This window comes from Hyperolius riggenbachi, chromosome 8 (genome assembly GCF_040937935.1).
Source record: "Hyperolius riggenbachi isolate aHypRig1 chromosome 8, aHypRig1.pri, whole genome shotgun sequence".
In the NCBI taxonomy this organism is placed as follows: domain Eukaryota; kingdom Metazoa; phylum Chordata; class Amphibia; order Anura; family Hyperoliidae; genus Hyperolius; species Hyperolius riggenbachi.
Window position 1 is genome coordinate 114134911 of NC_090653.1, and position 13025 is coordinate 114147935.

Consider the following 13025-nt stretch of genomic DNA (forward strand, 5'->3'; position numbering starts at 1 on the left):
GTGATATATCTCCTGATGGACTGCAATTGGGTCTTGTTGGAGTTCTGGTGATCTCCTTTATTTATGATTGTTTCAATACAGTCGTCCAGATCTGCGAGTGGGATTATGGATTACACAGAACGTTGCCTGATGTGATTGCTATTTTTGGAGTCACCTGCATCTGGAGTCATTGCTTATTACTAACCGCTGCTTGTTGCATGCTACATTTTGCTATGCTTTGGAGGCTCATCTATATTACCATTTAATTTGCCTGCAAGAACTGCATGCTATGCTGTTGTGCTAATATTTCTGCTCAAGGCCTTTGGAAGTTACATCTGGATCTATCAATATACATCCTTTTAGGCCACTTCATGTGCACATGAGTACCAGAACCTTTTATTGGAGGGCTGCAGCCTCCTTTTGGTCATGTTTTTCTATGGGGATATTTTTAGCATTTGTATGTATTGTTTTTTGTCTTGTTTTTTTCACAAACTTTTTGCTATCAGCTTATTGTCTGAACTTTTCAACTAACTAATAAATTATACGTTTTCTATGTGCACCCAAGAGCCAATTCCTATTTTTTGCAGTATTCATATTCTCTTGTTGGCATGATGCACATGGAGAACTTTATATGGAAAGTATAGTTAGTACTGTTTGGGAATACGTTTAGCATTTTCACGGTTGCCCTTCTTGGTGTGTAATAGTGTGTAAATATTTTTGGGACTGGAGTCCTTGTTTGGACAACCGTGAGTGCATTGGTTTCAGGTGAAATTGTTGTGCATCTTTCCATTTATAACTAATAACTTTTTTCTGTTTTTTATCCCCTCCTTTTTGACATGCTTCAGTGGGAGGACATTATCCAGCAGGTGGGGGCGGAGTGTGTGAGAGGTAGGGAGACTAGGGGAGAACTACGTACAATCAACTCTGGCTTCAGGAGATTGGAGAAATTATATGAGCAAAAATCTCGTATTTGGTGGAATCTTAAGTACAATCGGGAATATTTGGATGAGCAAAAAGCCCCGTTGTGGCTGCGCATACAGATTTTCCCATTTAAAAGAAATCTCTCTGAAGATTTTAAGAAAAAGTGGGAGGAAAATTTTGAAAAATGCTCTAGAGTGAGCCTAAGTTTGATGCAGGAGCTAGAGGAGGAGGACTTAAAGGCTGTGGACAAAAAGATTAAAGAGGTTTTGGATTCCTTGGAATGCGTTAAAAATCATTCCTTATTTAAGACTAGAAGTGACAATTTAAAGAAACACATAGAGAAATACAACAAGGAAATTGTTACCAGAAGAGACAATAAATTCGAAAAGGATAAGGTAGCGTATAAATTAGGATACGCTTATAGGTGGGGTAGACCACCGCCAGGTCCTAGAAATCCAAAGCCTCTAACACCGGACCCCCCCAGAGTCCCTCCAGTCAATACACCTATTTCTAGCGCACTTGAGGACTCAGATTCTTCTATTCAGGGTCCAGGCTCAACATCACAGTCATCCACGGGCGCTTCACCGCCACATACAAGATCTAGAACTTTTGATAGAAGAGACGAGAGAAAGAATAGCAATCCTAAAAAAATAAAGCAGAAGCAGGAACATAAACAAAAAGAGGGCCCTATTAATAAATATCTTTCAGGATGTGTACCCACCGAGGACTCGGGTGTGGGGGGAGCTGTTGGTGGAGGGGGTGCATCTTTTGTATCTTCGTCCTCCTCTTCTTTCTCTTCTTTTTTGGAAAAGAGCCTTCACAATATGGGAATGACATAAGGGCGACTAATCCTCTAGAGGGCAATAGAATAACTCACGACTCCTTAGATGCAGACGCCAGTACTTTTATGCAGGTAATCAATATTTCCAATGTTATATTGGACCCAGGATTAGAACATCTTTTACAGAAAGGTTTAGGCTTTTGCCCCAACCACACTTTGGACCGTTTCGAGTTTGTGAAGGATCTACATATTTTTGGTAGGAATATTGTATTGAAAAGCCTGCATAGAAAGAAGGCGGAAGCACCATTAGGAGGGCTAATTGATGATTGGAAAGATTGGACCAACAAGGATTATCGAGCCTTGATGGATCTGATAGCCCTGGGTGATGAAAGTGGTTGGTCAACAGACAACTTTGAAGTTCCTCCATCCCTGACTCAGGGGGCTAGGACTAAATTTAAACGAAGGTCCACCTCATTCCCGCCTTTCTCCCTTTGTCCGGGGGTACAAACCTTTGTTTCCCTAGTGGAAAAAGATATACGCAATTTATGGCTGGAGCACGGGCTGATGTCGAATCTTGAACCAGCAGAACAGCTAGCGCTAAAAAACTTTCAGAAGAATGAACAGTTGGTGGTCAAGCCCTCGGACAAGGGGGGAAATGTGGTTGTAATGACGGTGGAGCAATATTTGTATATGTGTCATAGAATTTTGAGTAATAGAGATTGTTATCGGAGGGTCTCCCCGCTCAGGGTTATTGAGAACCAGCGGGCACTGTTTTCATTGATTGAGGAAGCAGTTGCTAGCGGAATCATTGATGTTAATGTGGGTAAATATCTCAAAGTCGATGATCCAATAACACCGACATTTTATGCCCTGCCCAAGGTCCACAAATGCCTACGTAAACCACCAGGCCGCCCGATCGTATCGGGATGTGGAGCCTTAACTGAAAATATCAGTAGATATGTGGACCATTTTTTGCAACCCCATGTTCACAGGTTACCGTCTTATGTCAAAGATACAACACATTTATTAACCATCCTAGAAGATTTGCAGTTGCCCCCGGGTTCTCTATTAGTGACCCTGGACGTGGAGGCCCTATACTCGAGTATCCCACAGAAGAAGGGTGTAGAGGCCGTGAAAAGGTTCCTGTCCGAGTTGGACAAAAAGGAGGAGAATCATAGTCGGTTTTTGATCGATTTATTGTCCTTTATCCTTGAAAATAACGTGTTTTTGTTTGACGGGTGCCACTACCTCCAGGTGCAGGGTGCGGCGATGGGGACGACTTGTGCCCCGTCGCTGGCGAACCTGTACCTGGGGGAGTGGGAACGCCATGTTTTTGGCTGTGATTCCCTAGTCATGTACCTGTGCCACATTGTGTCGTGGCACAGGTACATAGATGATATTTTAATATTCTGGACAGGAGGGAGGGAGCTTTTGAATGATTTTGTGGCACAATTGAATCACAATACATACAACTTAAGATTTACGATGAATTGTGACCTGGAGACAGTACCGTTTCTAGATCTAAGGATCAATTTGGATAGGGAAGGATACATTGGTACGCAACTGTATCGCAAGGCGACAGCAACGAACTCCTTCCTGAGAGCCGACAGCTGGCACCCACAACACACTGTACGGGGGATCCCAATGGGTCAATATTTGAGAATACGTCGTAATTGTTCTAGGGATGAGGATTTTGAAAAAGAAGCTAAGGTACTGCGTTCTCGTTTTCGTGAAAGAGGATATAAGGATAAATGGCTAAAAAAAGCCTATAAAAGAGCAAAAAATTCTTCCCGTAGCGATCTTTTGTCTAAAAAAGCAATGGTGACTGAAGGGGCTAAACCAGCTGTGGGTTCTGAGGAGGAGGTTCGTTTGATAACTCGATATAATGATCAGGAATCAATCATTCAAAGGATTTTGCAGAGACATTGGCACGTACTCTCTAGTGATTCATCAATTAGGGGACTAATATCAGATAAACCTAAGATCACCTATAGGCGGGCAAGAACTTTGAGAGATTTAATGACAAATAGCCATTTTGAACGCCAATCTAAAACCAGACACTGTCGTGTGGTGGGTACTTATAATTGTGGTGGGTGTGCCTACTGCAGATTTTTAGCAGTGGGGAATGAGGTTGTACTCCCTAATGGACGCATTTGGAGATTAAGACATTTTGTCAATTGTAATACCAAAGCTGTAGTTTATCTTCTGATCTGCAGATGCGGATGTTTCTATATTGGAAAGACTTATCGTGAATTTAAGGAACGGATTAAAGAGCATACTGGGGACATTAGGGGGTGCAACTTCAAATCACCTATATCACGACATGTTAATTTAACACATGGTGGCAATACAGATTTTGTCCGTTTTGTGGGTTTAGACAGAGTTCATCCCCATGTAAGAGGTGGAGATATTGATCGACATTTACTCCAAATAGAACTAAGATGGATCTTTGAGCTGAATGCCACCCAGGGCAAGGGTTTAAATGATGCCATACACTATGCTGCGTTCCTGCCCCCTTGCTGATGCTGATATGTGATGCATGCTGATGCTCTTATATGCTGTATATGCTTTTTGTCCTTCCCCCTTTTTTGTCTTTCCTCCCTCTCCCCTCCTTTCCCTAGGAACTGCTGGTATGATTTCCTCCCTTCCTGTTTTTGTCTTTTCGGGGATACGTTTTTTCTGGGGGGATGTTCTTTACCCCCCCCCCCCGGGGTCTTTCTGACAAGGGATGAAATTGTAACTATGTTATTGTGATGCACACAATTTTACCTGACTAAGGTTTAGATTATATATGTTCTACTCTGGTTTTGGGGACCTTGCAGTTTGGAAGCTTGTGCTGCTGTTCTGCATGCATAGCTTTGGGACATATTGTTATGGGCCCCCAAATAATTGAAGTGATTTGATCTAATCTATTTAGACATTTAGGTATTTTTGACATATTTATAGATCTACCTTTTCTGCATATATATGGTTAGGATGTATTGTAATGTATGTTGTATACACGCATGTGCACCCGCCTACCTCTTCTCCATCCTGGCCATCTGGGGAGTGCAGAGTACAACCTGGAAAGGCTATGGCCTCTCGCGCGCGTTTGGTTGTCTGTGGTATGCGCCCCTCTGGACGGGCTCTGGTGGATTATCGTGTCACTATACAGTTAGGGGGCGTCTGCACCCTTCCCAGTGACACGCCTATCTACGCGTTGTCTGGCCCCGCCAGAGTCCGCCCTTTTAGGGCGGAGTCCGGGTATAGTCAGCCTAATCCCATTGGCTGCTATCAGGGTGGACGCGCTTTCGTGCGTTCCACCCTGAGGCGCTTGGCGTCCTCTTTCCGGTTCTCTCCGTGTTTGACATTGGGCGTCTCCGGATATGACGCCGGGCGTTTGGAGCAGCACACCGATTGGCTCGGGGCGGAGGATGGAGGTGGGCGGTGCACCTATTGCGTTCTTATGGCGGCTCTGGCGTTCGTGCATAGAGTCACCTATTGATCTGGCGTTACCACCTGAGGAGGCTGACTTTGTGATCAGCGAAACATGTCGTGGAGTCATCTAACGCCATGATATATCCCCAGCTTGTGATTCATGACCTAATCTACACCAAGGACTGGTAGCTATGTACACTGGCTGATCCACTTTTCAGTTTTACAATTGGAGCATGAACTTTCCTGAATTGCATACACATCATGCAGGGATGGGCGTTTCTCTATGGCTGCTTAAACTGCATGGCTTGATGTGATATATCTCCTGATGGACTGCAATTGGGTCTTGTTGGAGTTCTGGTGATCTCCTTTATTTATGATTGTTTCAATACAGTCGTCCAGATCTGCGAGTGGGATTATGGATTACACAGAACGTTGCCTGATGTGATTGCTATTTTTGGAGTCACCTGCATCTGGAGTCATTGCTTATTACTAACCGCTGCTTGTTGCATGCTACATTTTGCTATGCTTTGGAGGCTCATCTATATTACCATTTAATTTGCCTGCAAGAACTGCATGCTATGCTGTTGTGCTAATATTTCTGCTCAAGGCCTTTGGAAGTTACATCTGGATCTATCAATATACATCCTTTTAGGCCACTTCATGTGCACATGAGTACCAGAACCTTTTATTGGAGGGCTGCAGCCTCCTTTTGGTCATGTTTTTCTATGGGGATATTTTTAGCATTTGTATGTATTGTTTTTTGTCTTGTTTTTTTCACAAACTTTTTGCTATCAGCTTATTGTCTGAACTTTTCAACTAACTAATAAATTATACGTTTTCTATGTGCACCCAAGAGCCAATTCCTATTTTTTGCAGTATTCATATTCTCTTGTTGGCATGATGCACATGGAGAACTTTATATGGAAAGTATAGTTAGTACTGTTTGGGAATACGTTTAGCATTTTCACGGTTGCCCTTCTTGGTGTGTAATAGTGTGTGGTATAAATAGACCTGCCAAGCAAAGCATTGGATTAGGATCCCTATACTGTAAAACATAAAATATGTCCACAGAACAGATAATATTTCACATAATAGGCAGTTTACCCTAAAGTAGGCAGAGTTATCTGGCTTGTGTGCAGTTCTAGCTGCCTTGGCTTCTGTGTTGGTTTGCTGCTGGACTAGGTAGCATGATCCTGGGCTGGCTGACCGTATGCCAATATTGGCAGGCAGTCCCACAGATACTGTAGGCCTTGTCTATCAACCAGACTCGCTATCAGAGGTATAATAATAGACCCTGCAAGGGATGCAGCAGTGGGGCCCAGAAGCTGCAGGGGGCCTCGTGGGGGAGAAGTTTATTTTCCCTCCTGTCCTGAGCGACTGACAACTAAGGATAGAAAAAAACTTTCTGCTCTCTGCACAATTGTTCATTAACTGCATCTGCTCAGCCACTGATAATGAATCATACAAAGTTTTGTACACAAAGATTTGTAGACACTCCCTAATTAGTGTTCACACTGTTCAGCAGGGTCTTCTGTACAGTGCCCTGCCCCAGCCTCTATATCCCTCCCCGGTGTAGTGTACAGTGTGGCTGGAGGAGTCTGCAGAGCCAGTTATGACCCAGTCTCTCTACCTTTCCCCACGTGCTGTATACTGTAGTGGTGCTGGAGATCTCTACAGAGCCAGTTCTGCTCCATCAGTGATAGACAAAGTGAGTGTAATAAGCTGAGGCTGGGAGCACACTCATCTGATTTCTGTATGTGTTTTCTGCACGCCATGTGTGTCTGTGTATGTGTGAAAACATACACGTTTTATCACAGAAGCTAATGTAATAGATAGAGAAAATGCGTGCAGGGCTGTCTGTTTTTATCTGCATGGGGAAAACACATTAAGTGTGCACCAGACAATTGATTAACACTGGTTCTTAGTTTACCTGTGCAGAAAGCGAGGGGTGTTTTGCAGGGTGGCCCGGTGATTTCTAGTTATGCTGCTGCTCTGTATATGTACCATATGTTCAATAATGCATGGGATAGTATTACACCTGTGATGCAAAATGGAGGAAAATAGGTAGCATGACCAATCCTGCCCTTGGAAGGGACTTATACCCATTACCAACAGTAAACCAAATAATGCAGAATAACAGTGCTGCAGAAGAGGTCAGTGATGCATAAATACAGAATAATATTCATGGTAAGGTATCTGATTAGGACTATGGCAGGGACTAGAGCATGGGTTCCTTTGAGGACACTCAGTGACATGACTGTACTCTGTAAAGCACTGCAGAATATACTACTTCTATATAAATACATAATAATAATAATAATAATGTAGGACATTACACGGTGACTATGGTAGGATTAGATTGTGAGCTCCTCTGACTGATGACAGTCAGTGATTTAATTGCATAACCTCTGCAGTGTTTCAGCAGATATACTTGCTCAATACATACAATAAACAATACTATGGGAGAACAAGTATTATGAATTCCTAATTATTATACAGGAGGCCATTAGACTATGGGACGAATTAGATTATGAGCTCCTCTGAGGACAGTCACACTCACTGACATAACTATGTACTCAGTAAAGTGCTGCAAAGGGATGAGTGCTACATAAATACAGAATAGTATTCATGGTAAAACATCTGACTATGACTATGGTAGTGATTAGAGTATGCACTCCTCTGAGGACAGTCAGCGCTGCAGAAGAGTCTACTGCTATATAATCCTATACTATAAAACCTAAGTGTCCTGCGTCCAACAGTTTTGTCCCTGTGTCCCAGGTTTTTTGTTACTGCGCATGCGCGCAGTAACGGACAGCTGGGACCAGGGAGCTGGACGGGCGAGCGAGGTGGGTAGGGAGCGAGCGAGGTAGGCGGGTGCGGGCGAGCGAGGTGGGCGGGGAGCGGCTGAGAGAGGTGGGCGGGGAGCGGCCGAGCTAGGTGGGTGGGTGCCGGCGAGCGAGGTGGGCAGGTGTGGGCAAGCAAGGTGGGCGGGGAGTGGGCAGCGGTTGCGTGCGCGCACATGTGCACTGGCGGCAGCGGCAGCCGGAACAAGACCTAGAGCCCGTTTTTAAATGGGCTTGGGTCTACTAGTACATAATAATATTATGGTAGGACATTAGACTATGACTATGATGTGGATTAAATTGTGATCTGCTCCGAGTACAGTCAGTGATGACTGTGTACACTGTAAAGCATTGCAGAATATCACATTCTATCACATGCTACAGATGACATCCAATAAGCAGAATCTACAACAATGCAGATGTAAAGAAATAACTTTAGCATTGCAGTATGCCAACAGATTGGTAAAACAGTTCCAGGAATACAGGCCAGAGGGTTCACAGTAGGTGTTCTAAATCTAATACCAAAGTATTCCATAAAAGGTAGCTGACGAATGGAATGGTGACTAGCTCAAGGTTCATTGTGTGTACCAAGAGCTCTCTAGTTACTAATTTATTTGTGTAGTTGTGCTTTGAATGCCTATGCTAACATATTAGAATTACTCTGCATAATCCTGAGCAATTAATACTTTGTTGTTTTTGCCATTACACTTGTATTATCTATGCTTTTAATAGTAAACTTATTATATTGTAAACTATTTACACATAACGCCTGATTACATTCATACATCATCTGATGCTCTCAACACAAATTGTACTGTAATTGTACCTAAACATGTTAAATTGTTAAGGCTTGTTCTACAAATTGAAGACCCAATACAACTAATTTTACCAAATAAGTGTGCCATAAAATCTCTATGCTAAGGGAATACGAGACTGCTGTAAGAAAGGTTTGACCTTAGAGAGTGAAATACGGTATTACATCCTGTCTGCCTTTGGAATAGACCTATTAAGATGTTACTGATACCAACACTTTCCAGCTTGAGGGGTTCTTGTGAATGCTGAATAGAATGTCGCAATCAGTATTCCATTCAGAGAAGAGATAGTGCTTGAGCCATCAGTTTTCACTTTTGGGTCTAATGAGCGTTGTGAACACCCCACTTTTTCAATGCCACCAGTATTTCCTGATACAGATAGTACTGAATATGACAAAAAAATAAGATCTTGGCCTAAATAAACAAAGCCCATAGACAAGACAGCAGATACTTCTCTGAACAAAAGGTGGTGTGAAGTGAAGTGTAGCTTTATAGCACAGAGGCATGTACAGGTTGCATACACATTTTTAAATGAACCTGAACAAGTCTTTAATAAATGCTGTTTTTTTAATATTCTTGTAATGTGATAGCCCAATCTTACCTAATAACCCCCTGTTTCCCTGCATCCTCCTCCTGTGTGTCCCTGTGTTTGTGCGTTTGCATACTGCACATGCGCAGCACATGGGCAGCAGTTAGAACAGGAGGAGGAAGGGGCCAGGGGAGGAGGACAGGGCCAGGGGGGAGCGGGCCTGTGTGCACATGGCGTGTGCGGGCGTGCATTGCTTATGAGGGAGAGAGGCAGTGTAAGGGGACGTGGCCAGAGCCTAGCGCATGCTTTTAAACAGGCCTAGTTCTGCTATAATCTTCTACACTGTGTGTCTAATAAAGCTTTGTTTAAAAAAAAAATAATTTTGAAGTCTAGAAACTAATACTGCATAGCAATAGCCTGCTCACATCCATATGTGGAGCAGAGCAGTGCTTACTACTTTGCACCACATCTTCCTCACCACTGCACAGGTTCTGCATTAAGTAAAGCAGCACTGTTCATACAACCTATGGTGCAATGAGGAACCATACAAGCACATTTTCAAGGGGAAGATATGGGTGATCCCATTAACTTGTATTAAATGAGGCTGTACCTCTCTACCAATTAACACCACTGCCTGTGAGAATGGGCCCTTAATCGAGGCAGGTAAGTGGAAACTTCTCTCTCCCTGCTCCCCCCACCGCTGTGCACACCCTCCAATCTAACCTATACTGGGGCTTATACTTATCTAACCTATACTGGGGGCATATACCTATCTAGCCTATACTGGGGGCATATACCCATCTAACCTATACGGGGAGCATATACCTATCTAACCTATACTGGGGGCATATACCTAATACTGGGGGCATATACCTATCTAACCTATACTGGGGGCATATACCTATCTAACCTATACTGGGGGCATATACCTATCTAAACTATACTAAGGGACATATACCTATCTAATCTATACTGGGGGCATATACCTATCTAACCTATACTGGGGGCATATACCTATCTAACCTATACTAGGGGACATATACCTATCTAACCTATACTGGGGGCATATACCTATCTAAACTATACTAAGGGACATATACCTATCTAATCTATACTGGGGGCATATACCTATCTAACCTATACTGGGGGCATATACCTATCTAATCTATACTGGGGGCATATACCTATCTAACCTATACTGGGGGCATATACCTATCTAACCTATACTAAGGGACATATACCTATCTAATCTATACTGGGGGCATATACCTATCTAACCTATACTGGGGGCATATAACTATCTAACCTATGTGTGGCACGGCTGTCCCCATTGTAGGCAGGGAAGTGATCCGCTGTCACAGGCTGAAGCCTATGACAGCCAATCACGCTTATTGGCTAGTGGGGGACTCCAAAGCAATAAAGAAAAATTGAGAAATTTATAAAAAATAAATATTTATTAAAAAATAAATAAACATTGGGGGAGCGATCAGACCCTACCAACAGAAAGCTCTGTTGGTGGGGAGAAAAGAGGAGGGGGATCACATGTGTGCTGAGTTGTATGGCCTCGCAGCGAGGCCTTAAAGCTGCAGCGGCCTATTTTGGTAAACATGGCCTGTTCACTAGGGCGGTTTAAGACCGCGGTCCTCAAGAGGTTAAGAGCCCTGCAATATGGCTCCCCTGGCTGTGAGACAACAAAAAGGATAACCTTTCATTAAAAACAAATAAAGCGAAAACAAACTGGAGGCAGCTTACCTCTCACATGATAAAACACTGAAGTGTATTGAAAAAAATATTCATTTAGCACAAGCATCTACTTTTGTGGGTGCAAGCCCACTTCCTCAGGCCAAGTAAAGAGCCTAAAAATTCAATCAATGAGAGATTCCCAGGGTTTGATCTTATGCAGGAGAAAAAAGATATATAAAAAAAATAGCTTGCAATTTGTACATACATATGCGGTGTGGGTCACCAGGGGTAGGCAACAGAAAAGGTGCGAGCATTGGGGGCCCCACTGGGGAACCCTATTATTTGAAGTTATGACCCTGCTTTACTGTTTGAAATGTTCATGTTGTTTGAATTGTATTGCACTAATACTGCAGTGTAGAATAAACATATGGAACCACAAAAAAACAAATTGAGCTGGACCATAAAATGTGCACATAAAATAAAAGAAAACATTTCTACACAAGAATATTTTCTGATAACGCTTCAAACTTTTCAAGCTTATCTCGTCAGCATGAATTTTTGCTATAGTTTTTCTTTGACTAAGGCTGAACATACTTGTGAATGCACATATGAATTTTGACAAACACAGATAGGCTACTGTCAAAGCTGCTTTATTTTGGGTAACCAATAACCATGAAAACTGGGTTTTAGGTTACATAACAGAAGTTCTCACGACTGTGTAAGATTAAATAGCTTTGACAATAGCCTATCTGCGTTTGTCAAAATTCATATGTACATTCAAGTAGCATTTGGTCGAAGAAGGACTGCTGCATAAATATATGTTTACTGTATGTATTAAACTGTATAAAAGCATAAAAATGAACACATTAATATGTAAATGTGCACATTACATCAGACTTATTTTTTATTTGCAGGGGATATGGCACTACACAAAACAGGCGCATTAAGCATCCAGATAGCATGTAAATACCGTACATATAGTCATACAATCTATTTATACATCTGGACTCCACATCTTTGACAAATAGCGTATGCTTAAAAAATAAAATATTACAGCCTAAACACTGTTTTTCATTCCAAATTATGAAACCTTCTGTTTTCAAGTGGACATGAACGCTTGCACTGAAAAAAGGAGAAAAAATAAGGAATAGCACTACACAAACTTTATATATATACAATATACAAAATATTTATTGAAAGATCATATAAACCACTACAATATAATAAAAGCAATTAAAAGACAGTAGCCAACACCTCATGTATACACAATGTGCATATAAATATGGAGCAAAATATAGTGGATCAATAATAATGAATAACTAGCACTCAGGATGCTCTATAATAGAGCTATCCTGGGCTAAGAAATGTGCAAAGTAGTAACACTCACAAATGACACAACGTTTATACACACAGTATACAATGTAGCCCACAATTCTAACAACTACAGAGGGAGATCAAAGAGGGGAACCCCTGGTGGACTGCTCAAGCCTACCGGGGGTTCCCCTCTTGCCACATCTCTGACCATCATACCCTGCTTGCTCAGCTTAGTATCTTGGCTACATTATTTCTTATGCTGTCCACAAACGGCAACGTTTGATCTCACTCTGTAGTTGTTAGAATCAGGGGTTACATTATATACTGTGTATAAACGTTGTGTCATTTGTGAGTGTTACTACTTTGCACATACTATTGCACTTTTTCCAGCTGAGATATTGAACCCGGGTTCTTAGCCCAGGAGGGCTCTATTATAGAGCACCCTGAGTGCTAGTTATTCATTATTATTGATCCTCTATACATTACTCCATATTTATATGCGCATTATGGATTGTGTATACATGAGGTGTCGGCTACTGTCTTTTAATTGCTTTTATTATACAGTATTTTAGTGGTTTATATGATTTTTCAATAAATATTTTGTATATTATATGTACTGTATAACGTTTGTGTAGTGCTATTCCTGAGGGCTGAATCTTCTCCTTTTTTCAGTATTAATATATACAGCCCAAGCACACACTCTTGGGACTAGTGTGCAGTGATCTCTTTTTCAAAATGAACTCTTG